Source organism: Halichoeres trimaculatus, unplaced genomic scaffold, assembly GCF_033239565.1.
Source record: "Halichoeres trimaculatus isolate MK-OKI-2021-1 unplaced genomic scaffold, fHalTri1.1 fHalTri1_scaffold_20, whole genome shotgun sequence".
NCBI classification, from domain to species: Eukaryota; Metazoa; Chordata; class Actinopteri; order Labriformes; family Labridae; genus Halichoeres; species Halichoeres trimaculatus.
Genome location: NW_027437198.1, coordinates 21,843,074 through 21,870,570, shown reverse-complemented (window position 1 = coordinate 21,870,570; position 27,497 = coordinate 21,843,074). Strand labels below are relative to the sequence as shown.

General features: G+C 42.3%; 1 protein-coding gene across 3 annotated transcripts in view; it reads right to left on the bottom strand.

The window, feature by feature from the left end:
• pecam1a (platelet and endothelial cell adhesion molecule 1a) overlaps positions 1-24,759 on the bottom strand; it is a 189,603-nt gene extending 164,844 nt beyond the window's left edge. For all 3 annotated transcript variants that reach the window (XM_074697545.1, XM_074697543.1, XM_074697544.1), the window contains exon 1: positions 24,648-24,759. The gene's annotated coding sequence lies outside the window, so the exon portion shown is untranslated. The remainder of the gene's footprint in view (positions 1-24,647) is intronic.
• Positions 24,760-27,497: the final 2,738 nt, after the last annotated feature.

Genomic DNA, 27,497 nt, shown 5'->3' with positions numbered 1-27,497 from the left:
ATGTGTGAATTTATCTTTGCCAGGAACTCTTACAGGCTGCTCTTAAAGAGGAGAAGCTGAAATGGTAAAGACAGAACAGAACAGAGAAACTCAAACAGGCATAAAGAGCTACTTATGGAGGAAAGATAAACACAACAAGCACCAACATGGATCAACACTAAGTGATCAGGAAATTGGAGAAAGGCATGATAGGAAACTTCAGGAGGAAATCTGAGGACATTGGAAAAAAGACTAAATAAGTCTGTCCTCTGAAAAGAGCTGGGACACAGCACCTGTTTGCCCGTCTACCACCTCCGTAGAAAACAGACACAGCGCCACAGAGGAACAGACCATTAAAAACAGACACACAGGGAGGATCGCGCTGTGGGCTCTCTGTTTACAGCACAACCTGGAGCCCGGCCTTCATTTGGCTCAGAGTCTGTTTCAGGAGCTCATTACTCCTAGCCTCTGCACACTGACGGGCAGAGTTTGTACGCCTCCTACCAAAAGGTTAGATTGAGGTTGGATTAAAGGGGAACAGAGATTATTCTGCAGTGTTAAAGGGAAGATATGCATCTGTGGGGTTGCAAAATCATATTCAAAAGTTTGATTCTGACTAAATTAATCCTTAAACAACAAAATATAATCTGATTCTTGCAATCTACATGTGTGACTTCTTCAATACACTGATCCATTAACACACAGGTCAATCTCAACGCTCCAGTTCCATCTCTCACCTTGTTTTTTTTTACCACTCTATGCAGACGATACTTGATGGTACAATAACTGTGGTTAACTGAACTGAGGGCTCAGATTTTAAGAATCTCTAACCACAGTTTCAGACTAATGAACCACTCACTGAAAGTCCCTGTGAAGAGTTTTTAAGTGATCTTGAAAAAGTCTCCCTTCTAGATATAGGCCTAATCATAATCCAGACTTTAAAATGAGATAATCAGCGCCACTATAGGTTGTTCTTAAATGCTATTTCTTAGCTTCTTGATTTGGTCGAGCAGGACCGGATTTACAGCACATCTAAGTCTCTATGACAACACCATGTTGGCTAGCCAAGTTTAAGAGTGAGAAGAGAGATCTGTGTCTTTCTCTAATAAAAACGATTTCTGTGATTAATTTTGTAGTGATGGTGGACACTGGAGCCTAAAGATTGTGTTATGCTTTCTGCACGAGCATGATGCACGGCAATGAGACGCACAACATCCACGTGAGGCTTTTCTGCTTTTTAACATCCCCCATGGCATCTATTGGTGTCTATTCCCAAACTGCAGGGGGCAGTGTATCACACATATATGTCTACCAGGGTACAAACGACAGTCACAGAAGTTTGGCTTCGTTTACAACAGGGGTCTCAAACTCGTGCCATGGAGGGCCAAGAGGCTGCAGGTTTTCTTTTCAACCAGACACTCCACCAGCTGATTTCACTGATTAGTCCCTGCTCTCTGCTTGAAGGTGAGGTAATCAGTGAAATCAGCTGGTGGAGTGTCTGGTTGGAAAGAAAACCTGCAGCCTCTTGGCCCTCCATGGCACGAGTTTGAGATCCCTGGTTTTCAACAAATTTGTATATCTGTCCTGGAGATTTTTCCAGGTTCTTTTAACCAATTCCTCTTCTTCTCTGCCGAGAGTGGCCGCAAATCCACGCCATAAATCATTTACCACTCAATTATTATGGTGATCTCTGTGTGAAGAGTCATACAGATGCCTATATTTCTGCACTTTGACTACTTCTGCCATCTTCGTCTAGCAGGTTGGAAATTTTTCAGCGTGCGCGGCATGAAAATTTTCCCCGTGAAAAGGACCGCGCGAGGGGGCATAGGTGCAAAAATGATGCCATTCATCCTCATGAAGCCGTGCAGACCCCGTGGACGCATCAAGCATAAATCAGCCTTAACTGTTGGCCAAAAAAAAAAGAGACAGAAGAGCAGAAGAAACAGGAGAGTGATAGAGCACAAGCTAAAGGCTAACATGCCAGCTATGGGCTTAAAGAGAAGCGTAAGACTAAAACACGGCCAAAACACGGGTTAAGAAAATGAAGAGTGAGGTTTCGTTAGCTCTGCTTGGTGAGGTTGGAGTTGGTAGATGAGCTCTGATACGACATAACCAGGATTCACAAAAGTTACAGACACGCCTCAGAGCACCAGGCTGTGGGTACCGTTAAATATAGCCAGCTACTAAACTACGGTACAAACTGAAAAAGTTTGCTTGTTGTCACGTTTGAAACCGTAGCGCTACGTAACTGTCAATACCTTACCTGGTCATGTTATATCTGGTAAGAAGTTGTCTTGAACAATGAAAAGTAAAGCTAAAAAGAAGATCAGATCTCCAGTCATTTCCAAAACAAACACACCCCACAGTCATGTCTTCACGACAATGTGTGTGCAAATCCGGTCCAAAAGGTTTTGCTACAATCCACTTCAAACTCCTAATTTTGTTTGTCAAATTAAAAACTGTATCTGCTGTCATCAGTGCTTCTGATGTGTCCCTCCATTAGCCTCCGTGTGGACTCTTTGTACTGCGTGTTTGTTTGAATAAAGCAGATTAGAGCCCGGTACAAAATTAAAAACAGAATTTCTCTCTGAGAAAAAGAAAGAAACTTTGCCAAGCAATTAAAATTCCATCAGAAAGCCCAACAACAGCCCAATGTGCTGTGAAATTGTCACTTTCACTAAACACAGTAATCTTGCTGAGCTGTATTGGCGCCATTGTTCTCTGACTGAATGTGAGTGTGTTTATTTGGCAGAGTTGTCACTAATGTTTCCTTCTGTTGCTCCACTCCCACAGTGACAGAGGCAAAGTGTAAAATATCTGGACCCACATTCTGCGCCTGCAATTACAACCCGGACGCTAACATCAATAAAAGATGTCGTTAATCTGCCACGACACGACTGCTGCATAACTCTCTCACTTCTTCAGCATCAATCTCCTTCTATTCCTCTCTTTTCGTCTTCAAAACCCCTCCCTCCTCCTCTCCGTCTCCTGCTCACACGCTCACACTTTGGCAGCCGGCCACAGCCGAGCTTTATCCACGGGCGTCTGGTGACAGAAGCCGGCACAACAGGAATATATTTCATGAAGACGCCACAATCCCTGCACCCTCTGGGAGAAGAGCCAGGGGCTATTTTCCATAATCAGGTCAATCACAGAACAGCACACACAGAGCTGTCCATCCCTTCCTCTCTCTCTCTCTCTCTCTCTCACACACACACACACACACACACATACACACACAGGAAGGTATGAGCTGAGTGCAGAGGTCTGCTTGAGGTGTTGGAGTAATTACTAGGAGTGTGACATCAGATAAAACACTCGTGTCCTCACCTCACCTTACACAGCAGGTCTGATGTAGATATACAGTCCATAGATCAGTGGTTACTTTAAGTGTCATAGAAACGACTGAGTCCATCTGAGACTGAACACCCTGACAAACACAGAGCAGCATGGGAAATACAAAAACTCGTCCAGAATCTCCAATGATCATTTGGTAGAAGGATTGGCACCAATGGCACAAAAAATACATATTTTAAAGATGGAAAAACTGGCTTCTGAAAAATATGAGCTGCTCCTGAGGTTAGACAGTTTAATTAAAAGTAGAGAAGGATAAAAGCCAGCCATCACGTAGAGTGAAGGACGCCTTCTCCTGAGCTCGAAAGCAACACAGCAGCCTCACAAGAATCCAAACATTCTGGAGGTTTCCGCTGTGTGAAAGGAATAAAAGTCCTCAGAGCAAACAGACAAATGGAATTTCTGTCAAGGTAAACTGACTTCTGCCGACTCTTGACTGCTTCAGTTTCCAAAGAAAACAAAGAAGAAAGTGAAAAGGTTTGTGTTAGTGAAAGAAAAAGTTCCTCTTTGTCTCGTTTTTGAAAAGAAGAACAACAGAACGATTCAGCAGAGAGGTTTCATGAGTGACCTCAGCGATTTTACAGGAAAAAAACATACTTAGACATTCACAGCTGGAACAAAGAGCAAGGACGCATGCCACAAAAGGATAATCTCAATGTGAAAGTGACTGTTTATAACAAAAAAACTCCAACTGTTTAGAAAGCTTTCCAGTGGTTCGGTATGGATCAGTACAGGTTGGTACGAGTTGGATCGGTAGTGCCTGGTCCTGTTTGCATTTCCACAGCCAACTGTGCCCTTCTTGGTAGGGGGGCCTCAAAAATTTGGAGGGAAAAAATAAAATCTGATTTTTTTATAACAACAATTTGTCCTGAACATTTTACATGTAAAGTCCTGTAATCGTCGGATTCACAGGTTTCCGATTGTACATAACCGCACCTTATGTGACAGCTGCAACTTCAGCATGATGATGTCATGATCTGTGTCGGCCTTGCTGTTTGTGCCTATTTTTAAGCTATTTTAAAAAACAGAAAAAAATAAATAAATAAATTCTTCAAGCAAACATTTCTTTACATATTTTAAAGAATGGTCTGTTGATTTCATTGACTGAATATAGAGTGGACAGCGTGGCTTCATCATATTCCAATGTACAGTTTTGAAGCCAAAATTCATTTAGAGCTGGTTGACAAAAATATTATTTTTTTCTTTCGAGAGTCTAATCACTTCTTGACTCTACCTCCTGACATGTTTTACAACCCCCGAAAAAAAATACACACGAATGTCAGCTGTCAATCATCATTAAACGTTACGTAAAGTAAAATTTTTATCCTCTTAAAACTAATGAAAACAATTTTTTCAGAAAAAAGAGGACTTGAATAAAAGGCAGCCAAATGATATCTTCAAACCACCACAACAATCGGATGAGAGAAACATTTCTTAGTGGAGTATTAATTTTTTAAAGTTTGACCACAGCCCATCTGCAATGACTGGAGAGATGGATTTTCTGACCCATACTGCAAACAGCCACCAGGGGGAGCATTTTTTGTGGCAAATACTGTTTGTGGGCCTTGGCATGTTAGGGTTTGGGAACCCCTGGAATAAGCTATGTAATAGCGTTATGAAAAAAGAAGAAAAATGCAACCGTTTCATTTCGATGGTAGTTTCACGCTATTCGTGACGCCAATTTTCAAACAATTCTTCATGAACTGGACTGAATATTCAAACATGGTAGGGTTATGTGTTGTTCCTTATCACCGCTGTCACACAGGAAGTGACGATCCTTTCCACCAATCAACAGACTGCAGTGTTTCTAGCTCCACCTTCTGGTGTCAGACCAGTATGCCTGGCACCCCAACAAAAGTGGAAAATACTTCACACTGCAAAAAAACTGAAATTTTATCAAGTATTTTGTCGTATTTGCAGTAGAAAATGTCTTTTTAGACTTAATACGAGCCACATTCACCTGGCAGTCCAGAAAAATGTCTCATTTCAAGTTATTTAAAGACAAAAATGAGGTCTGAATTGTAACACGTTAAAGAAATCTGCCAATGGAACAGGAGAGAAGTTTCTTGTATTAACACATTATTCTAGTTTCAAGCAAATTTTCTAGGAAATTTTTCTTGCTCCATTGGCAGATTTTTTTTACAATACAAGACATTCTACTGAATTGATAAGTTAAATGTGGCTCATATCAATATAATAAGATAATTTTTACTTAAAATAAGACAAAAACACTTGATAAGATTTCAGTTTTTTGCAGTGTTAAGTTCAAGGTGACAAAAAGCAACGACAATGAACTCAACCAAGACAAGATAAGAAGAGCTTTTGTCATGGATAGGTGAAAAGAACATGAAGAAGAAGAAGAAAAAGTGGAGTATCAATAATCAGAATCATTCATAATTCTTGAAACCTAGCACAGCCCCTGCTTTAAAAACATGAAAAGAATTAAAGGAAATCATGAGTCACCGTTTCCCTCTGAAGATTTCTCTTCACTGATTAAAAACTTTAAGGTGGGAACAGAAACTCATCTCTATTACAGACTGTCCCACGTCCCATCCCAGCATCTCCGTCTGGATCATGAAACTGTTTGTTATAAAGAGAAAATTTCATCACAAAGTAAAACTGAAGAGGAGGCTGTCAGCCGCCATGATTCTCTTTGTGATCCAGTCTGTGTTTGTTGTAATTGTCGATTGATTGAAGACGGAGGATGTTGACGAGCTGTTTCGGTTTTCAGACGCTGCTGACAGTGAGCGCCGACGTTTTTTATTACAGGATTATTTCATCATTTCAACCCACGGGAAATCAAAAAACTAAATCATCCTTTTTTCTGCAGATTCTCTCAATTGTGACTCTCAATTCCTGTCGCTACGACCAACTCAATCTAAGAGATGAAGAAGGAGGAGGAGGAGGAGGAGTGGACACTGACCTTCATCACCTGTAATCAGTCATAAGTATTAACTTCAGACTTTGGTGCATTTTGTTTTCCCATTGTGACTGGCTCTGTTGGAGAAATAAACACCACAGCAGTGTGCCATCCTTTTCTTTGTCCCATGAATAATCCATGACCTTGCAGGCTGCAGCAGCAGGTCTGAAAGACGCTGTCAGACCAACACACACGTGTTTATATGGACTCCATGCGGCAGAATCACCATCATCATTTCTTCAAGTTAAATTTTTGTTTGCTGCATTACAGAATCTTTTAGTGATAGTATGAAACAGTTTCCTCAAACCTTATGGGAACCACTTATAACTCTGGCTGCTTTCCTTTCAGTCCCCACAACTCCACTTTCTGTTTTCAGTGATTATTAAAAAATAAGTCAAATCATACGCAGCTCTGCAGATTTAAACTTATAGTGCAAACTGTGTCTGCAGCCACCAAACCCTGACTTCAAGCTAACACCTCAGGAAAACACAGGTAACACATCCCCAGTTCACCTGACATGTTGACTGGAAAAGAAAACACAACTTCAGAGCCGCTCAGGTCTTACTCTCAGGTGATAACCATGAAGATACTGTAACAGACTCCCAACTTTTCAGTGCAGTAGCTCCTTAAAGGACAGTTGCTTCAGCCCCTGGAGGATACAACTAAAAAGTTATGTGTGACAGGGAGACTATAAGAGGAGTCATCTGCTCGGCCTGCTGCAGAGCAGACTCTGTCCCATCTCATCCTCATTCTGCTGCACCGGGCAGGTTGGCAAACCAGCTCCCCATGGCACGCTTAATGAGCGACCTGCAGGGAGAGGGAGAGGGTTTATGTGTGTCACAGCTTCTACTTTTTACAACGCACCTCCTGCTGCAGCCTTTCAGCAGATATCCCGGCTGTTTGCTCACACATTGTCCAAGCCTGCACTCAGAAACCAGAGTGTTCACCACAGAGACGACAGAGACCGCAGAGCTGGAGTTCATGAATTTGTAGCCTTGAAAAACAGTCGTTGAGAGAAATTACAGCTCTTGCTACAGGAACACAAAACGTTTAATCTGACTCATGTGGCAGACATTTGCTTCTTTGTCCATTTCTTGTAATTTTTCATCTCTTTTTCATCACTTTTTTTAAATCAGCTGTTAGCAGCTTGTAGCATGCCAATGCTAACTGGTGCAAGGCCAGATGTTTCCCCACAAGCAGAGGAGAAGGAAGTGAGGATGATGTGCTGGTTCTCAGGTGTAAGCTAAGAAGTGACAACATCCACCTGTCCTTCCATCCATCGTTATTGGGAACGTAAGATCTATCTCCAATAAGATGGACAAGCTAGCCGTGCTAACTCAGCAACAGAGGAATTACCAGAGAGGAATTAGCATTGTGCTATTCACAGACATGGCTAACAGAGCTAACACCAGACACCAACACCACATTGGAGGAGCTTCACCTGCTGTGAGCAGACAGGATCCAGGAGACAGAGACTGAACAGACTGCTGAAGAAGCTCAGTCCTGGACCCTGTGGAGGTGGAGGCTGGCTGAACTGGACAATGATGGACAAGCTGTCAGCATCTATTTTCTTATGGACATTGTTGCACTTTGTATACACATTCTTACTTTTGTTCTCTTGATTGCTGCTGTGACTCCTCCTGAATTTCCCCTTGGGAAAAAATAAAGTATTTTCTATTCTATTCTATTTTACGCAGAAAATTCTCTCTATTTAGCCCCCTCTACTGGACTGGTGGACTTTTATCATCATGTCAGGACCTCGCATAGACTTTAGGGTCGGGATGATATGCTTTTCTCCAAAATTTGATTCTTTTAAGTTTTTGGGGATGCTGATTTCGTTTAAATTGCAATTCTTTGATATTTCCCATTTTTGCAATTTTTAGTTTGCGTTTTTAACAGAAGATAATGTGAAAAGTTAAATGATGATGAGTGCCTACAGACCTACCCAGGAACACAGACCTTATAACTGATGGATGTAGTCTCCCCGACCTCACCCGTCTGTTTCTGAAACGGACTTTTGAAGCAAATTGGCTCTCGGAGAAGTGGTGGGAGCTTCGAGTATAGCTATAGGGCACCAGTCAGTCACATGAGGTGAGCTGCACCTCTGATTGGGCAAGCTCACGATCTTAATATCCTCTGAACTGCCGAGTTAGAAAAAAATTCAGCCCCGTACAGTGTGTGCCCATAGTGAAATTAGCGATTAAGACAGAAGACATTTTTTGAAGCAGGCTGTAAATATGTTGACTTCTGCTGTGAAAGCGGCTTTTTTTGGCTTGTTGTGTTTGTGACTTCCATAACTTCTGGGGCCAGCCTGAAGCGGACACTCAAGAAACAGCAGATGTTATCACTTCTGCATTGTCTCATGTTTTAGACAGAAGCTTGCCTCTTGATCAGGAGCTGTTACTAGATAATCAAATAAAACATTTTGCCCTCTGCTGAAGAAAAGTGGTAACTGAAACTTTTTTTCCAACCCAGGTTACAAAGACTAAATGAAGGATTTCACTTTGAAAAAAAAAATTGAAATGGTAAAATAAAATATCCCCATACTTATGTGAATGGATTTTTTTCCTACCACCCCTAGCAGACTTATTTTGTCTTCTCAACAATTCATCCAGTTTCTTTCACTAATCCAGGGTCAGGTCAAAGAGTAAATCGAGCCAGCAACCCTTCCCCTCTCCTCCAGGGGAACCCTGAGGCACCACAGGACCAGGTGGGATATCATCCCTCCAGGTAGCTTTGGGTCCGCCCTGAGGTCTGCTCCGAGCCGGACGTGCCTGAAACACCTGTGATCCAAACGTTTGTGGTAAGAAGTGGGATCACGTAGTGGGATCACGTAGTGGGCTCTCTGTGGTGCTGTTAGTTGCCTGGAAACAACTTCAGTCAGTCAGACATGAGAGGTATCAACCTTTCATCTCACTCCAGCAAGAAAGCAAATTCAACTCTTCTGCAAACCCAAGATGCAACAGTCATCATCAATAAAACAGCTAGCTTAGCTCACAAGCTGCTTCTGACCAAACACACAGAGCGGATGATTTCAGAGCAGAAGTTAAAAAAGGACGTCTGTGGAGTTTTCCTCTTTGTGGAGCAGAAAAGAGAATTTCCGTCTTAAGATGAGGAGCTAATTAGTGTATCTGCAAAGAGGATGAGAACCGTCTTTTAAAAATGAGTCTGAGTGATCTCCCTTTAATAACACACTCTTCTTTTAATTACAGCTGCGTGTTGAGATGAAAAGATCAATTTATGTGCAAATAGACAAAGAGCGTGTGTGTCATGTCAGGATAATTGACACTAGAGACTAAACTGAGGCTCGTCATTAGGCTAATGGACAACAGTTATTATAGTGCTGGAGATGTAATCTGTCTTCAATTACTCGCTGTTCAAAGGAGAGCAGGGGACGCTTCAGTGTAAAGTTTGCTGCACGAGACGCATCAGACTCATAATGAAGTCTGTGGTCTGGTTAGAGCGTCTAGACTGCAGCGCTGCTGTTATTAGATCATCAGGAGCAGGTGACAGTAGAGACGAGGAGGAGAGGCAGTGGAGGCTCTCTGGAGGATGAGAGTGTGAAATGATGCTCTGAGACGTCTGACCTTTACTCTGTCTGACCTTAAAGTGCATTAAAAATCTGTAGTTTCCTTTAATGAAACTCACAAACGCCCGTTATGGCTCTAACCTCTGTCCTCGTCCTCCAATCAGGACGACCAGCTTTGTCAGGAACAGTTAATAAAGTTGGGTTTCATACCGTGTTCCCCTGTGTCTCCCTGCATATAGGATTTAGCTTTTGGCCGGAGGAGGTGTCAAAGCAATTAGGCTCCCTCTGAGACAGGAGCACAGGAGGGGGAGGAGATCGATGATCCAGGTGGAGGCCATTAGTGAGGATGTGTGTGAGTAAATCTGGACTTATGCTTGTGCAGAATCACATGGGTGTACTTAAAAGTGCACAAAGTCTCCTTTACCTGCAGTCTGACAGGAGCTGTGTTGATGTAGTCTGCATGCACTTTGGCTGATAATTACTGAGCATCATTCTGGAGTCCGAGTAAGTTGGACTTGTGACTCGAGTGGGACTCATTCCCGATGACTTTGACTTTGAGGACTCTGGCTTGTTTATCATTGATTGCTTTGTTAATTTATATTCATAATTTCTTCTGGTCTAAGCTCCAAATAGCAGATCAGTTTCAGGCTATGGCTAACAGATGGGTTTGTGCTTGAGATGTGCTTGAGATGTGCTGGGTTGTGCGGTTTGTTTTTAGAAATTTTACAGCTAACCTTGGCAAATGCAGAGCAACATGTTCGCTTTCTCAGAAAAAAAAAAAAGACAGGAACATTTTTTATTTATTTCAATTGTGGAGATGTGCTATTCACAAGTTTTTCATGCGTTTTCTTGTGGTGGTTGTGACATTATTTTTCCTGACTCTCTCGGAGTGTGCCTATTTTTCATCTGTAAGCATTTTACTTTCAGTCTATTTAATTCAGCTAAGGTTTCTAGAAGAGACTCTTAACTGTCACTATAAAATCCAGCTTAACAGACATAAACAGACAACAACAGACATTGACTAGGCGCCATCCTGTTGGTTGTGGCTGCCTATTCCTTGTCCGTTTCTTTTAGTTTTTTTTATCTCTTTTTCGTCATCTTTGCATTTGGAGTGGGTCATTACTTTGTATGGTTCATTTGTTGGTCATGAACACCAAACTGGTTTTGTTTTCAGTGATATTTTTACTATTTTTTCTCCTGTGTTTGTCTGGAGATCCTACATGTAACCATGGCTGACAATGATGACAATGATGGACAAGCTGTCATCATCTATTTTTTGAACAACCTTTTTGCACTTTCTATACACTTTCTTACCTTTGTTTTTTTGGTGTGCCCTTTTGTAATCCTTGTCACAGGTGAGTTTAAACCACAACTTTACCATAAGCTAAGCTACCATTAGCATTACCATTCAGCCCCTTCTTTCTGAACACAGATGAGACGTGTGAACAAAGACAGACCATGTGATTCAGAGGGATAAAACTCAATCAGAGCAGTGTGTGCTGTTTTCAGGGGTGATAATTACAAACTCCATGTTTTCATGAGTCATCTGTTGAATGGCGGTCATGTCGGCCCTCTCCACAAGGACACCCAGTAGCTCGCTCTTTTGTGTGTGTTTCTCCAATCTTTGCGGTGTGTTTGTTTTGTGGGTAGCAGTGTGATTCATTATGCACCAACGCCCTCTCATCTACACATCAGATTAATTTGTTAAAGCCGGGCGCCCATTTGTTATTGAGAGTGTGAGTGTGGCAGAGGAACACGACTGTTCTCGGTCTGAATAGATGAAGGGTTGGATGAAGTGTTTATTAACATGTGTTTTTATATTTGTGTGCCCCCGAGCTGTGCTGCTGTTAGTCTGTGAAGTGTTTGTTCCTCTCTGTCATTGAACCAGAGCGTTTCTGTTATCTCTGAGGTTCTGTTCTTCTTTTGGACACCGGAGCCTCAGAGTTTTACCTGTGTAGAGGCCGTCGTACACTTTTGTTAGAGATCATTCTGTAATAAAACCCTCAATCACAGTGGTGTGCAGTGTAGGGGGGCAGGGGGGGACAGCCCACCTTGGCACAGCCACAACATGAGCTCCAAACTGCCTTTTTGGGAGCCAAAACGTGAGCTAGAATGGCTTCTTGTGAACAAAACAAGTGCTCTGCCCCTCTTAAGTCAAAACACACACAAACTTGCCCTCTTAGAAGACAAAACGCACTCTAATGTGCCTTTTGGGAGCCAAACAAGTGCTATGTGCCCACTTGAGTCAAAACCCACCCTAACTTGCCCTCATGAAAGCCAAAATGCACACCAAAGTGCCCTCTTGAGAGCCAAAACAAGAGCTAGAGTGCCCTCTTGGGAGCTTAACATGTTCTCTGTGTCCTTTTGTGTCAAAGCGTCAACTGCGACAACTTTCCCTCTTAGAAGTCAAAACCAAAGTGCCTTTTAGGAGCCAAAACACACACCAAAATGCCCTCTTGAGAGCCACATGTGCTCTTAATTGCCCTTTTGGTAGCCAAAATGTGAGCTAGAATGCCCTCTTGGGAGCCAAAACACATGCTAAAGTGCTTTTTTGGGAGCCAAAACACACACCAAAGTGCCCTCTTGAGAGTCACGACATGTTCTCTAAATTGCCCTTTTTGGAATATATATATATATATATATATATTAGGGTTGGGCAACGATTAAAACTTTTAATTAATTAATCGCATGATTTCCCTGATTAATCATAATTAATTGCATTGTAAATTCAAAATCTAATAATGAATTAAAAACCAGTGTATAGTGCACTTTTATTGGAATGTTCTGCCATATGAAAAAAAGTGCCATAACATCTGTCATGCAAACACTAAATCAGTACTTGGTATGCAGTAATAGTTAAATCACATATTTAGTGCAAATCAAATTTACAAAATTAAAGTGTATTGCCACTGTCAGGGCATTAAAGTGATACTCAGGGATGGGACAAGTTGGGTCCTATCACAAGGTTTAGGGCAGAAATTACCCCTACAGCAGTGTTTTTGTGCAGCAGAAGCCCAGGGCGCTCGCACCAAACACCCCCTCCCTGCTCCTCTGTCGGTTTCCTCTGCACTCAGACGGGGCCATATTTTACTTGACCAAAAACACAAATAAACGGACTCCCACTGAAAAAATCTGATATCAGTCTGCATTCACGCTTTATTTAGAGAATTTTAAGTGCGTTACTTTCACACAAAAACGCCGCTAAATAATGCTCTAGTTCTCATCGTGTCTCTTCGTCCTGGCAGACTAGCTGCGTTTGTTTATATCTGGCACCACGTGCGCGCGGACTGATACACTAAGCGGCGAGGGCCTTTAAGTTCTGTGGCATTGCCCCTCTTCTCCATGCTTCTTTTGGTTACTCATCATGTTTTTCCGCCAATTTCACTTCCGGTTCCGCTGCGGTCAGCAACAGACATTTACAAAATAAAAGCATGTGAGCAACATGCACTAAAGTGTGATAAAATATTCAACGGCGTTAATAGATTGACGGATTAACGTGAAAATAACGTGTTAACGTGCCCAGCACTAATATATATATATATATATATATATATATATATATATATATATATATATATATATATATATATATATATATATATATATATATATATATATATATATATATATATATATATATATATATATATAAATATATATATTGATTGGTATTGATAGTGAGCTGTCCCCAAACTTTGGCCTCATGTCAGAAAATGTGAAATGATGCAGGAAGAAGCCACAGTTTGCTTTACTCGCCTTGTTTTCAGAGGATTTGAATCACCCAGGCCGCCCCTGACGTGTTTGCTCATAAAGAGGTGAAAATGAAATCAGCCACAGAATAATTCAGTATTGAATTAGCTGATAGGAAGCAGGTCGTCTGGGTGTAAGCTTGTTAGCGTTTCACACACATCAAAGTGGGAGTGGAGGGAGTTGTGTGTTTTCATGAACAGCAGGCTGCTGGTGTTTGTCTCGGCTGGAGAAAGGAAATGATGATGAGAAGGAAGCATGCTACACCTTCCTTACATCTCTGTCCATTATCCACCGTTCACAGGACAAACTAATGTGTCAGGAAATCTAACAGTTCATAGCTACAAGAATAAATGATTCCTGTTCTTATATAACCCTTCACTAAATGCTAAAATAATCCATTTATCTTTGTTTTCTGGCTTTAAGCGTCTATTTTTGTGTCACAGTCTTTGTTCTTTTTCAGGCTCCCCTTTGTGGCTCGTCTGAGACAGAAAACCTCCAAGAAGGTTTATTTCTGATGTCTGCACATCATTTCCTCACAACACTTCTAAACTAATGACCGATGAGTCGTGACTCTGAGGAGCTCTGTTCCAGACGTTTTAATCACTTACTACCCCAAAAAGTAAACGTTACATAACCTGATGATGGATGTAAAGTGACCTTGGATTAGAGTCTGGCTACTGCGTCCTGTCCTGGCTGGAGGGGAGGGGAGAGCAAATGTCCAGGGATTATGGCAAACCACTGCTCTGCTGGTATCACACAGGATTATTAAGTACATTTCTACGTCCCGACAAGCAAACCTCTGCTGAATTCAAACACATTTAGGATTCTGACTCTCCCTGACACTGTGTTTTGATCACGTCAAGCCTTCAGTTTGGATCTGTCCCCCTCTCCATCACTTTAACCACGGTAACATTACAGGCCTATCCGAGCGCCTTATTGTTCAGTATTAAATACAAGCTACTTCCTCCACTGCTGTCACATCAGATGCTCCAAAATACACATTTAAATTCCCAGCACTGACTCATCTTCACATGGAGCAGCTACACTGTCCTCTGTGTGTGTGTGTTTGTGCATGAGTCACAAAGAGAAACGGCTCTGACAGCGTTTCACTGAGGTACAGCAACCATCCAAACACAGCTAAACAACAGCAGCTCAAGACATACACCTGTGTTCAAAGGGTTAACTCTTAATAACGACCTTAACAGTGTTATAGTCGAGTCACTTTAGATGAAGTCCAAGTTGAGTCTCAAGTCCTTGGTGTTAGAGTACGAGGTAAGTCTGAGTCATCAAAGAAAAAATCTGAGTCGAGTCCAGATTGAGTACCCTGTACCTTAGCGCAAGTCCTGGAAAAGCCCCCAGATCGCAGACTGACTGTCTGTTGGACAATTTTGATGTGAAGAAAAGACATTCAGTAAATTAACAGTAATAAGATAAGATAAGATAAGATAAGATAATCCTTTATTGATCCCCAGAGGGGAAATTCAAGTATTGCAGCAGTACAGGGCAAGTAAAAAAGGTAGCAGCATGCATTGGGAGAAAAATAAAGTAAAATAAAATTACACATAGTATAGAATAGTATAGAATAATAATAGAATAGAATAGAATAGAATAGAATAGAATAGAATAGAATAGAATAGAAAATACTTTATTCATCCCCGAGGGGAAATTCAGGAGGAGTCACAGCAGCAATCAAGAAAACAAAAGTAAGAAAGTGTATGGAAAATTCAAAAAGGTCCATAAGAAAATAGATGCTGACAGCTTGTCCATCATTATCCAGTTCAGCCAGCCTCCACCTCCACCTAGTCTGTTCAGTCTCCTGTCTGCTCACAGCAGGTGAAGCTCTTCCAATGTGGTGTCTGATGTTAGCTCCGTTAGCCATGTCTGTGAATAGCATAATGCAACTCTGCCTTCTGGTATTCCTCTGTTGCTTGGTTAGCATAGCTAGCTTGTCCATCTTAATGGAGATAGATCTTACGTTCCCAATAACGATGGATGGGAGGACAGGTCGATGTCGTTGCTTCTTGGCTCTCACCTTAGTACCAGCACGTTATCCTCACCTCCTTCTCCTGACCTTATGGGGAAATATCAGGCCTAGCACCAGTTAGCATTGACATGCTACAGGCTGCTAACAGCTGATTTTACATGTAAACAATGCAGCCATGGTTACATGTAGAATCTCCAGACAAACACAGGAGAAAAAGTAGTAAAAATATCACTGAAGACAAAAAAAGTCTGGTGTTCATGACCAACAAATGAGCCATACAAAGTAATGACCCACTCCAAATAAAAAGATGATGTAAAAGAGATAAAAAAAAAAAAATGAAAGGAAACGGACAAAGAAGACAGAGCAGCGCCTCTGTCTTGCTTTTACATCACCTTTTTACCCCACAAACTGTCCAAAGTCTGACACATTTTATGCCCTGACGCAAACAGGGAAAAAGAGACACTGAATCTATTTCTTGTTAAACTTCAGAGAATAAATGTTTGGCCTTATAAATGTAGAAATCCTCTTTCTTTATGACATTAAAGCCTGGTTTACAGTAAACGTTCCTGAGCTGAATATAAAAACCAAGCTTTACCAACACACACACATGCACACTCACACACTCCACCTTTTGGTGTTTTCAGTTTTCATCCCATCTAAGCTCTATTCAGACTCAGTACCATTGTTCTCCAGTCACAAAAGGCTCTGATGTAATATTATTCTCAAGTCTCCTGAATGGTGAAGGTGGCGCTGACAGCTTTCATCTGCCAAATCAGTCGGCGCCTCAGTTCTTCGCCGGCACATACGAGAGCTGAACACATCAGTGGTTTGCGACGAGAAACATCAAATATGCACGAAAGGGAACAAGAAGCAACATTACTCACAACCCCCATCCATCCTCTCCATCCTCCTCTCACCTGAGTTAGGCTTTGATCAGGAGCAAACTGAGGCTTTTACTCACCTTCTTTCTCATGCTGCAGCATCAGGTATGAAGACCAAGGTCCTCAGTGCAGCAGCTGCTGGTTCAACTCCCAGCCTCAACTATTTCCTGCAAGTCTTCACCAACAAAATACATCATAAAACATCATTAACTGAACTCTTTTCACTTTTATTCATCACATGTTCCCTTTGGCGTCAATTTAATCTTTTTAATCAAAGCTATTTATCTGCAAAAGGATCAGCGTTAGCACCATTAGCACATCTTAGATCACACTCCAGGATCCTGGGGAAAATCTCCCGCCTGGTTTTAAATCTTCCTCCATTCCTCAAACCGGTCACCGCCTGCTGCATTCCTGCACAGGAGCGTCTTTTAATAACCCTGCTCTTTATCTCTGTCTCATGTGCTCCCCCGCTGCCTGCACACTGCACATGTGACCCGCCTCTAATGATACCTGTATTGTATGGAGACATCTCCGTGTATTGTATCCTAACCAATTATCTGAGCCGGTTGTCAGAGGAGAAAACTTCTTTTCAAGTAACAGCCGAGCTCTGAAACCTTTCCAGCACTGTTAGTGATGGTATTGATCTGTGGGAGAGCAGAGTCTGTGAGGAAACATAAGACGACCTGCGAGTCAATAAAAACACATCAGGTTTACCCGTGAAGTCTACCGCACCGAAGCATTGACTTTCTGGGGCTTTGTGTCAACAGCTCACTTTGAAATTAACTGGCCTATAACTGCGGCTCAGACCGAGATTAAAAGGCTCAGAGGAAATCATTTAAGTATTCAAAATGAGGACTAATGTTGGACAAAGGAATCAACTCATCAAATAAGTAATAACCCAAAGCAGACAGAGGGAAATGACACAGGATCCGAGGAGAGAAAGGGTTCAGACAGGTCTGAGTGACAGCTGGATTACAGAGGATCCACTCACTCCACGGCGAACAGGTGAGAGCCGGAGTCTGGGCGGTCAGTGCCTGTAACAGCGACTATCTCCACTTATTTCCTCCTCCTGCAGCAGCCTCAGTGTTCAGTGCCAGCTTCTCAAAGCGCCCACAGCCCACTCTACCTCCTGTCCTGCCCTGCTGACCCTCATTATAACAGAGCCCATCACCATCCCTGGATCCAACACAACCCACTCCGACTCATTTGTGCTGCAGAAGTGAGACCCTCATACGTCACCTTTGCTCTGCTCTTTATCTTGAAAAGTTCAACCCTCAAAGGCTGGGCGTCATGTTCTGTCCACAGAGGATGTTAGGGATGGATTAAAAAAAAAAAACATTTGTTACAGAGCCTGCAATTTGGAAAGGGACTTTAGGGCATGGAGAGAATCACTGAGATACAAATCTGAGACTCAGGCGAGCAACAACCAAAAACTTCACTGCACAAAACACAAAGTCATGAGGTCAGCAGGTGTTTGTAGCAGAAGGTTGATGATTTTTACCTTAACACCTTTAAGCATACATGATGCAAACATCACAACTTTTACTGCTGCCCCTGTGCCCACAGCTCCTCTGCTGGTGCCTGGATTGCAGGACAGGATCCAGTATTACAATATTCAAAGCATGCCACCATTAAATTACTAATCTTTTCATCAAATATTTTCTTTTTGTGTAGTTTTATATGAAAATGTAGCCTCTGCTTTTAGTTCTAATTTTACAAAATGGATAAAATATGCAATCATGAATAGTTTTAGATAGACGGACAATTTACAAAACCCCAGGGGATCCAGACCCTACTTTGGAAATGCTGATTGATGTGATATATCTAGAGGGTTTGACCAATCATGAGTAAGTAGAGTAATTATTTTCAGCCAGTTCATGGTGACACATAAAATACAGTCAGATGGCTTTAAAACAGAAACAAAGTAATCGGAAAACCAGACAGAATCAGCCTCTATGTTTAAAGGCAGTTCCTTGCTTTGGACACAACAGGCATCGTCACCACATACACCAGCCGCAGATGGAAACCCTGGTGTGTGGTAAAGGGAAACAACATTACAGTAATGCAGAGTTTCTAAGTGATCCAGGAGAAGTCTCCCTTCTGTTTACCTGATGGTAATCCACACTTTAAAATTAGATAATCAGCACCAATATATAGGTTATTTCATTTCATTTTCATTTCATTTTCCACTGCTTATCCGGGTCCGGGTCCCAGGGGCAGCAGTGCCATCAGCGAAGACCAATGACCCCTGTCCCCAGCCACTTCCACCAGCTCCTCTGGGGGGGTACCAAGGCGTTCCCAGGCCAGTCAAGAGATACAATCTCTCTGTGTCCTGGGTCTACCTTGGAGTCTCCTCCCAGACCTCTCAATGCAGAGGAGCAGCGGCTTTACTCCGAGCCTCTCCTGGATGTCCGAGCTACGAACCCTATCCTTAAGGCTGAGCCCAGATAGCCTGTGGAGGAAACTCATTTCAGCCGCTTGTATCTGCGATCTTGTTCTATCAGTCACAACCCACAGCTTGTGGCCATGCGTGAAGGCTGGAACGTAGATTGACCTCAATGGACCAGTATAGCGTATGCATCACTGCCGACGCCGCCCGATCCGTCTGTCAATCCCTAGCTCCATTTTTCCTAAATGCTAATTCTCAGCTTCCTGATAGGGTCTGGATTGCTTTTCAGCAAGTCTCTACAAGCTAAAACGGGCTAAAACACAAGCTAAAGGCTAAACCTCCAACTGAAAGCTAAAACACAGGTTAAACTGTTTGTGCTAATGTTGATTCCAACCCACAGTCAGCAGTTATTCTGCAGTGGTCTGTTCAAACTTGAGAGTCTATCAATAAAATGAAGAGTGAGGTTACGTTAGCTCTGATTGGTAGATGACTGCCAGGACATGGCCAGGATTTACCAAAAGGGATGTCCTGATATTACATTTTCACTTCTGATACGATACCGATACTGCAGCATTGAGTATTGGCCGATACCAAAATTAATCCGATACGATATCAGCATTTAACATGCATACTTCTATTACTTATTTTGTAGTATGTCTGTCATGTTAGAAAAGGCTTGATTAAGTGATATTATTCAAACAAAGAACAGTCGTCAGCAACAGTAGGTATGAGGAAAAACTGACCCATTTATTATTAACCAATGGGTAACAGAAACTGCTTATAGCGGAGATTTTAGATGCATTTTTGCTGATATCAGACCGATATCTGATATTAATATCTGGGACTGGGACACCGCTATTTACCAACGTTACAAGTTACAGACACATCTCAGAGCACCAGGCTGTGAGTAGAGCTAAATATAGCTGGCTACTTAACTACGGTACAAACTGACAAAGTTTGCTTGTTGTCACATTTCAAACCATAGCTCTACTTCACTGCTGATAAATACCTTACCTCATATCCAGTAAAAAGTTGTCTTGAACAAAGAAAAGTAGAGTTATAAAGAAGATCTGATCTGATTTCCAAACCAAACACACGCCTTGTTAAGAGTCATGACTACGGGCTAAAAAGTGTCGCTGCAATCCAAACAGATCCTCCTCACAGTTCCTTTTTATAGAATCTATTAATTAATGATGCTGTAATGTATTTCAGATTATTCTTCACATTGCTTCATCATCTTCTGTTTGCTCAAAGAGATTTCCCCAAAGCATCTTTTGTTAGCTTACATCATGTGAACTGTGAAACACATTTTCAGCACTAAACCTGATAATAACCCTGAGTGTGTGAGAGCCAGTTAATCTTATTCCCTCTCAAGGGCTGTAATAGTCCTCCCATTTTCTCCTTATACCTGTTTTCCTCCACTGTGGCTGCACTTTGTGCCAGCAACAAATGTAATGACGCCCGACTCTGAATTACTCTCAACAGTACAGTGTTACAGGAATGAGCAGTGAATGCTGGGAGAACAACATCAGAGTGTGTTAAACGGCCGGGCTGAATGTGATGGAAGGAGTATCACATGTTCAGGGTGTTAAACCATAAACATAATAATCCTAATGTACCGTTAATGCATGGCAGCTCACCTGCTCATGAGCATGTTATCTCCCTTACAGTCAGGGATGAATGGACTTATATCCTACAGCACAAAATTAGATTTCCTCCTGAATTAGAAATGTGTAAAGCTGCAGGCCAAATTACCCGAGAAAGTCAAATCAGAAGCAACATTTGGATGACTTTGTTGTGGCAAAAAGCAATCTGCTGCTGTAATTGCTTGAAGAAAGCAGCTAAGTGTTACATAAGGGGGAGCCTGGATTGCTTTTTCCCGGCACTGTGCCCTGAATCACGCAGCCTGAGACTCCCTTTCAGATGTCTCCCTCACAGCAGGCCTGACAGCAGCAGGATGTACAGTGAGCAGAAGACATCCACGCTTCCAGGTGACAATAAACAGCAGTTATGAAAGTGTCATTTTTATATCCGCCTGCAGTGATCTGACGCTCTCTGTCACAGCAATATGTGGCTCCTTGTAATCAAACATGGCGAGTAAACAAAATACCGCTCTACAACCAAGAGATAATTGAGAAATGTCACGGTACAGGTGTTTCTGTCAGTAAAAACAAGGCCTCACAGCGCCGAGAAAGAAACTGAAATTATGTTTTAGTGGAGCCGCCTGAGGGAACCAGGGAATGAAACTCTGCACGTATCCAGAGCTCAAATACCAGGATTCACTGTAATGAATTTTTATTGCTGCACAGGCAATGAGTGCTTAATAGATGGAGGATGTGAGCAGGTTAAATTTAATGAGTACTTTCTAAATGTGTAATAGCAGTGGGAAAGGTGAAAGACGGGCGAGTCCAGCTTTAACGATACCAGGATGAAAGGATCATGAAAGGATCACAGCCGTCAAATAATGGGTGCCACTGGGCTGCCGGGTCAAGTGATGTAAGTTTTCGCAAAATTCAATCATATAAAGATGCTTAACGAGATTCTTTCAACTAGACGTTCAGTTTTCACAAAGCTTAGGCTTGAAATGTGAAAAACTGCAGTACCCAGAGTGGCCACTTGAGGCTGGCTCCTATCGTGAGTCTGTTAGACCCAGTTTGTGTCTTCCTCTGTGACTCTAATCAGTTTCAGTCAATCCTCTCCTTGGCTCAGCCCCAGACTCTTCAGTCACACCTCTCCCTCCTGAATAATCCCGTCTCTCTCTGAACCTTTGATCCCGGGTGTGTTTGATCCGGACACGCCGACGCTTTGATTGCAGATGACACGGTGATTTACGTGATCACGTAGAAGCGAAGGGTGGATCAAAGAAGCATCAACTTATGACACTGTATGATGTCAACTGTCACTTTACGAGACATTGTACGAGATGTACGCCAGCCAGGCTGGATTACAGAGAGCCCAGAGCTTGATCTAAAGCACAATTAGCATTTTAATAGCATGTTGTCAAATTTTACGGAGGCCGTGAAAAACTCAATCAGCTCTGCAAAGTGAACGGACATGTTTAAGGTCATCCTCTCGTCGTCTCAGCCTCTCTTTCTGTCTTTTATGTTCTGTTAACAACGCAGCAACGTCGGATCTATCCTTATAGGAAACCACTTAAAGCATGAGTTAAATCTTGTGTCCTGTGGGATTACTTTAACACCTCATTCCCAGCTCTACATGTGAGGCGAGTTAACAGGAAGTCCATCCATTCTTAAAGAAAGCTCTGTGAAATCTGATGAAAGGAAAACCAATAAAGTGAGAAAATAAGGTTAAAATATGTTCACTTTAGCTGCTTCCTTCTTCCTCACAGATTAAAATAAGTAGCTCTCTTACACAGAGACAAAAACAATCCAATCTGGACGACCGTCAGCGAATAAATTGGTCCTGAAATCCTCTTTTTTACCATCCAGAAAAGATTTTCCCTGCAATTATCCCGTCAGTCAGCCCTGCCCCATAACGCGGCTCTGTGACGCTAAATGCATGAGAGCACATTAACAAATGGAGCATCAACAATTAGTATAAAACCCTCTTTGAGGAAAAAAGCAGAGGGTTCGGTTGCACTGAACTTGTAAATGCACGTCTCAAATCGCACTTGCAGATGAATAAAAGATGTGGGAATAGTATCTAAAGCCTTAAGAGGAAGCATTCACAGTACCTGGCCTCCCCTCAGAGCCCTCTGAAATATTTAAGGCATTATCACATTTGGCAGCCAGAAGTCATAAAACACTTCTTGTCTCTGTGCATAATAGATGAGAGCGTCCGTTTCCAGCTCCAACACAAAACTTCGACTGTTATACAAGTGTTCAGGCAGCGCACGGGACGACGACCACAAACAACAACAACAGATGCAAAACTCTGCAGGGCTCCTTGTTTGATCACATGACACTGGTCCAACTCTGCACACCGAAGCAGTGTGTCAACATATGGTGACTGCAACACACACACACACACACACACACACACACACACACACACACACACACACACACACACACACACACACACACACAAAGGAGGAGAGGGATAGGATGGATAAAAGTAGCATCTGAGTGTTTGTATTTACTGAAGGGCCTAATATTATACAGCCTGTGTGATAATCTGTTCAATCATCGTTCCTGTTGGCTCTGCAATACCCAGCCTCACCACTTGAAGGCGCTGTGATTCCAAAATGTTGCAAATGCAGGAAATTCAAAACAGCTCGCCTCATCTTTTTGCCACAGGGTCAACAGGCACCAACTTCCATCTGCAACTTGGTTTGTCGTGAGTTGGTTGATGTTTTTTTAAGTTACAGCATGGTTGGATGAGTTTTTTTATCTTTAACTGGTTTAATGGTGCATCCTCTGTGTTGGTTTTAAAGGGGACTTATAAAATACAAAATTTGTAAGGACTTTATCTTGCATGGCACCTCAGATATAATAAAACAAAACAGAATAAAAAGTCATATCCTGAAACCGGCACAGTGCGTGATCAGGTTCTCCGACTTCACCTCTTCTGTTGTTTTTTAATATGACTGGGTTGTGACCAGTGGTGTGCACAGAGGGGGGGGGCAGAGGGGGCAGAGGGGACAGCCACCCCTGCCCAAGGCAAGGGCTGGGACGATATGCTATATCCTGAATTTCCCCTTGGTAATAAAAAAAGCATTTTCTATTCTTTTCTATTCTCGTGATTCAATTTTATAACGATTTTTGAGGTGCCAAATTAAATCAATTAAATTGTGATTCTTCAATATTTATGATTTTTGCAGTTTTTAGTTTGGTATTTTTTACGCTAGACCAGGGGTGGCCAACCTGTGGCTCGCGAGCTGCATGTGGCTCTTTGCCTTTCAGTGTCCGGCTCTTCGATCCATTCATAAAAAATATATACATAAAGATCTATATATAGTTGTGAGTAGTGGTGTTCTGATCAACCTAAAATATTGATATATTGATGCCTACGTTGGGATCAGTATTGATCAGTACTTGGGTGATGGGATTGATACTTAAGTTTCGGTTTCTCTTCTCTACATGTGCTCCCCTCAATCACTCATGTGGTCATAGCTATCTATATAGACAGATAGATGGAAATGTGTTGCTTTTCATTTTATGTCATTTTGTTTATGTGTAAGAGAAAGTGTGTGTTAGACCCTGTGTGTGATGTGGCTCTTTGTGGTACCACAGTCATTTTTGTGGCTCTGGGTCACTGACTGGTTGGCCACCCCTGCGCTACACCATGTGAAAAAGTTAAATGATAGGGATAGTGTCCACAGACTATATCAGGAGCCATACTTCCCATCAAATGCACTTCATGTGAGTCAGAGAAACATTTCACCCTCTGCTGGAGAGAAGTGGTTACTTTTTTTAACAGTTTATAAACAAAGACTATAATGAAGAATTTGAATTTGAAAAAAAATGACAAAAAAATCCAGATTTTGATATTGTCAAACAAAAAATCCCCAAATTCCAATTTTTTAATTTTCCCCCACCCCTTGTTGAGGCCCAATTGTAGTTAAATGATGTGCCAAAGTGTCGACTTGAGACCTACAACACCCAATTGGGTGGTAACGTGCCCTCCTAGTTGGCAAAACACACTTAAGTCCTCCCTCGTCTGGATAAAACATGATGAACTGCCCACTAAAGTTCACCTCAAAAACATATGAAAAGTAGTGCCCTCTCCAAGGCCATAACATGCTGTATGTGCTTTTTTTATTTTTGCCCCTGCCCTACAAGAAGTCTGCGCACGCCACTGGTTGTGACCAATCAGAATCAGGTATTTAAAACAGCTTGAGGAGGAACAGGGAAGCTGGGTGGTGACAAACTTTGAGCATCAAAAGTGTTTTGGACTACCTTAAGAAGGAATTTGCAGAATCTCCTGCGTGCCGGCCCAAAGATGCAGCTGTGACGTGGAGAAGGTCTAAAAATATCAGAGCCTTCAGGTGCTGTAGTGAAGGAGAACAGGACAGCTGGAGAGAGAAAAGACCAACAGGAAAATGTTAGAAATGTGACGTTCATGGGTCAGATCACTCAGTTCAATCCACTTCACAGTGATTGTTGACTTTACTGTAAGTTAAAATGACACAACACCTGTAATGAAAACAGACCATACATCAGATAGTAACCACTTTTTAACAGCACATTAAGATTCTCAATTTCCTGCACTAAAGTTACAGAGTGTGAATAATATTTTTAAAGTACATGCTCCTCTCTTTGTCATGGGAAAAGACATTTTTCATTCACTGAAAATCAAATAAACCTTAAAGCACGTCAGTTGTCAAAGGAGCTACCCAGGGTTTGGACTTCTGACAGGTTTCTACCAGCAGGGAAACATCCAAAAATATTCAGCAGCAGCTTTTTTATCACAACAGCTCACTCATCGGGTCTGTGTTTCCACCTTCCTGTGCTCTCTGACTCATAGGATCCTCATCTATTGTTTTACATCTGGCTGTAAAGTCAAGGCTGAAAATAAAACTGTAACACCTTTGACACTTCAGCTGCTCAGGTGATGCACAGGGCTGCTGTTAAATTACTTTTTTTTATTTATTTATTTTTAAAGACACTTTTAGAAACACTTTGTGTCACCTGCTGCACTCTGAGGAGCTGCAGGGCAATGTTTATTTTAGCTAGTTGGTATCACAGACTGTATATAGCGTGGACAGTGGGGCTCTGCCATTTACCATTGTACAGTTGAAGCCAAAATTCTCCCGTCACAGGCGCCGCCATTGTAGCAGTTGTGCAGTCAGAGTCGTTAAGTCTTTTAGTGAAATTTGTGAGTCTTTGGCTTTCCTCCCAGCCCACAAAATGTGATGTTTAATGACAAAACCTATACTTAGTAGTGCTTGTTAATGTAAAATCCTGACCTAAAACAAGCTGTTTGGATTTTGGGGATTTGCTGACATCAGCGATTCCCTTTTTTGACCAATCAGGAGCAAGTCTGACCTGATTGGTCCACCGGAGCAGATACCACCGAACCCCCTCCCCGCTCACTCCCCTCCCTGCTGCAGGAGAGAAATCTTTCCAGTAGCAGGGAGGAGAATGCCAAAGTTAAAGAGCCATCACTGCTTTGTTTTTGGCTGTAAACAGCCACATAGTTCCATGCACAAGCTTCACATCTCAGAAGAAAACAAGGCTAAGTGGCTAGAGTTCATTTATCAAGGAAATGTGCCAGCTACACTCAGTAAAACTGTGCATGTGTGTGCTAGTCACTTCACGGCTGACTGTTTTTCCAACTTTGGACAGTACAACTTAGAGGGCTAGTGAATAGACTGGTCCTGAATCCAGGTGCATTACCAACCATCCACCAACAAACCTGGGACCCTGGAAATGTGAGTATTTTAAATGCTGTGTGCTGTGGAGCAGATGTAGGAGCTTTTCCTCAGTGTCCCCCCTGTCTCTGTGTTAGCTTCAGGATGCTAACTTTAGCTGCGGTTAGCCTGTTGTTTTAGCCTGTAATGTTACGGTAAATGAGCTTCGCTGTTTTCTAAACATTGTGCACTCAAAGCTTGTGGCGCCGCTCATAGTGACGTGAAAGAGTGCGCCAGTATCAGCGGTGGCTCATTTACATATGAAGGCCACGCCCACTAAATCAGACTGTTCTGAACAGAGGGGCTATGAGAGCCTGGAAACAAAGCTGCTGTGCTTGATTTATTGGCTTTTTGGACCAAAACATGTTACTACCGTTTCATTTTGTTTTACATATACTGCAGCCAGCCACCAGGGGGAGCAGTTTTTGTGGTGACCTCACTTCAGGCCGAGCAAAATGATGCCCATTTTTACAGTCTATGGTTGGCATCAGTTGCAACTCAGGGTGTTAGCTGTGGATGCTAATTGGTGTAGTAGGAAGTTAGAGTTGCTGTGGGGCCAAAGATGTTCACAGAAAAGTTGTTTTTCATGGCTGTTATCTGCAGGAATGTAACAACTTGACTGTGGATTCTAGATGTTTTGTGACATATGTAGAAACCATGTGTAATTACGGAGTGATTTTGACACAAACACATTCAGATCCTGCAAATAAGAGCACAGTAGTTTGTAGCTGGTTGCTGTGTCCGGTTAAACCTTTGAATTTGAAATGAAAGACCTCCTGTTACACTCTCAAATCATCGTATTGTGGACTGTGTCGTATTGATGTTCTAATGATCCACAGAACAAAAGACTTACACTGTATTTCAGCACAGGCAGGACATGGCGATGCCAAAGCAAGTGGCACAAATTGGCTCTCACACATTTAGGCTTTCATCCTCGTAGGATTGTGTGTCTTCACGCAACAAGTCTGTAATAGGCTTAACAGATCTCAGTAGAAGGATCCCTGGTCCAGAGCCTAAGCCAGTCTTGAAGGCAATTACATCTACAATGCCTTCACAGCAGCCAGCAGGGAGACGGCTGTCACACATCTCCTGTGGCTGTCTGTGGCTCTGTGTGTCTGTCTGACCGCTCTGTCAGAGGAGATTGTTCATTTCAATATCCAAACACGGAGCTGAAAAGTGTGGCTAACAGAGCAGCCCATGGTTATTTTGGCCCTGACAGGTGACGACTGTCCCTCAGGCTCATACAACAGGCAAAGCTGTCACGGTTCGTGTCTCATCTCTGCTGCCTGTCGAGGCCGTTTTCCCAAACAACCAAACAGGACGGTCAAAAACAGGGTCCATTAAAGGGCAGTTCCTGAGCTTTTTTAGAGACGTGACTGACAGCTCATCAGAGTTG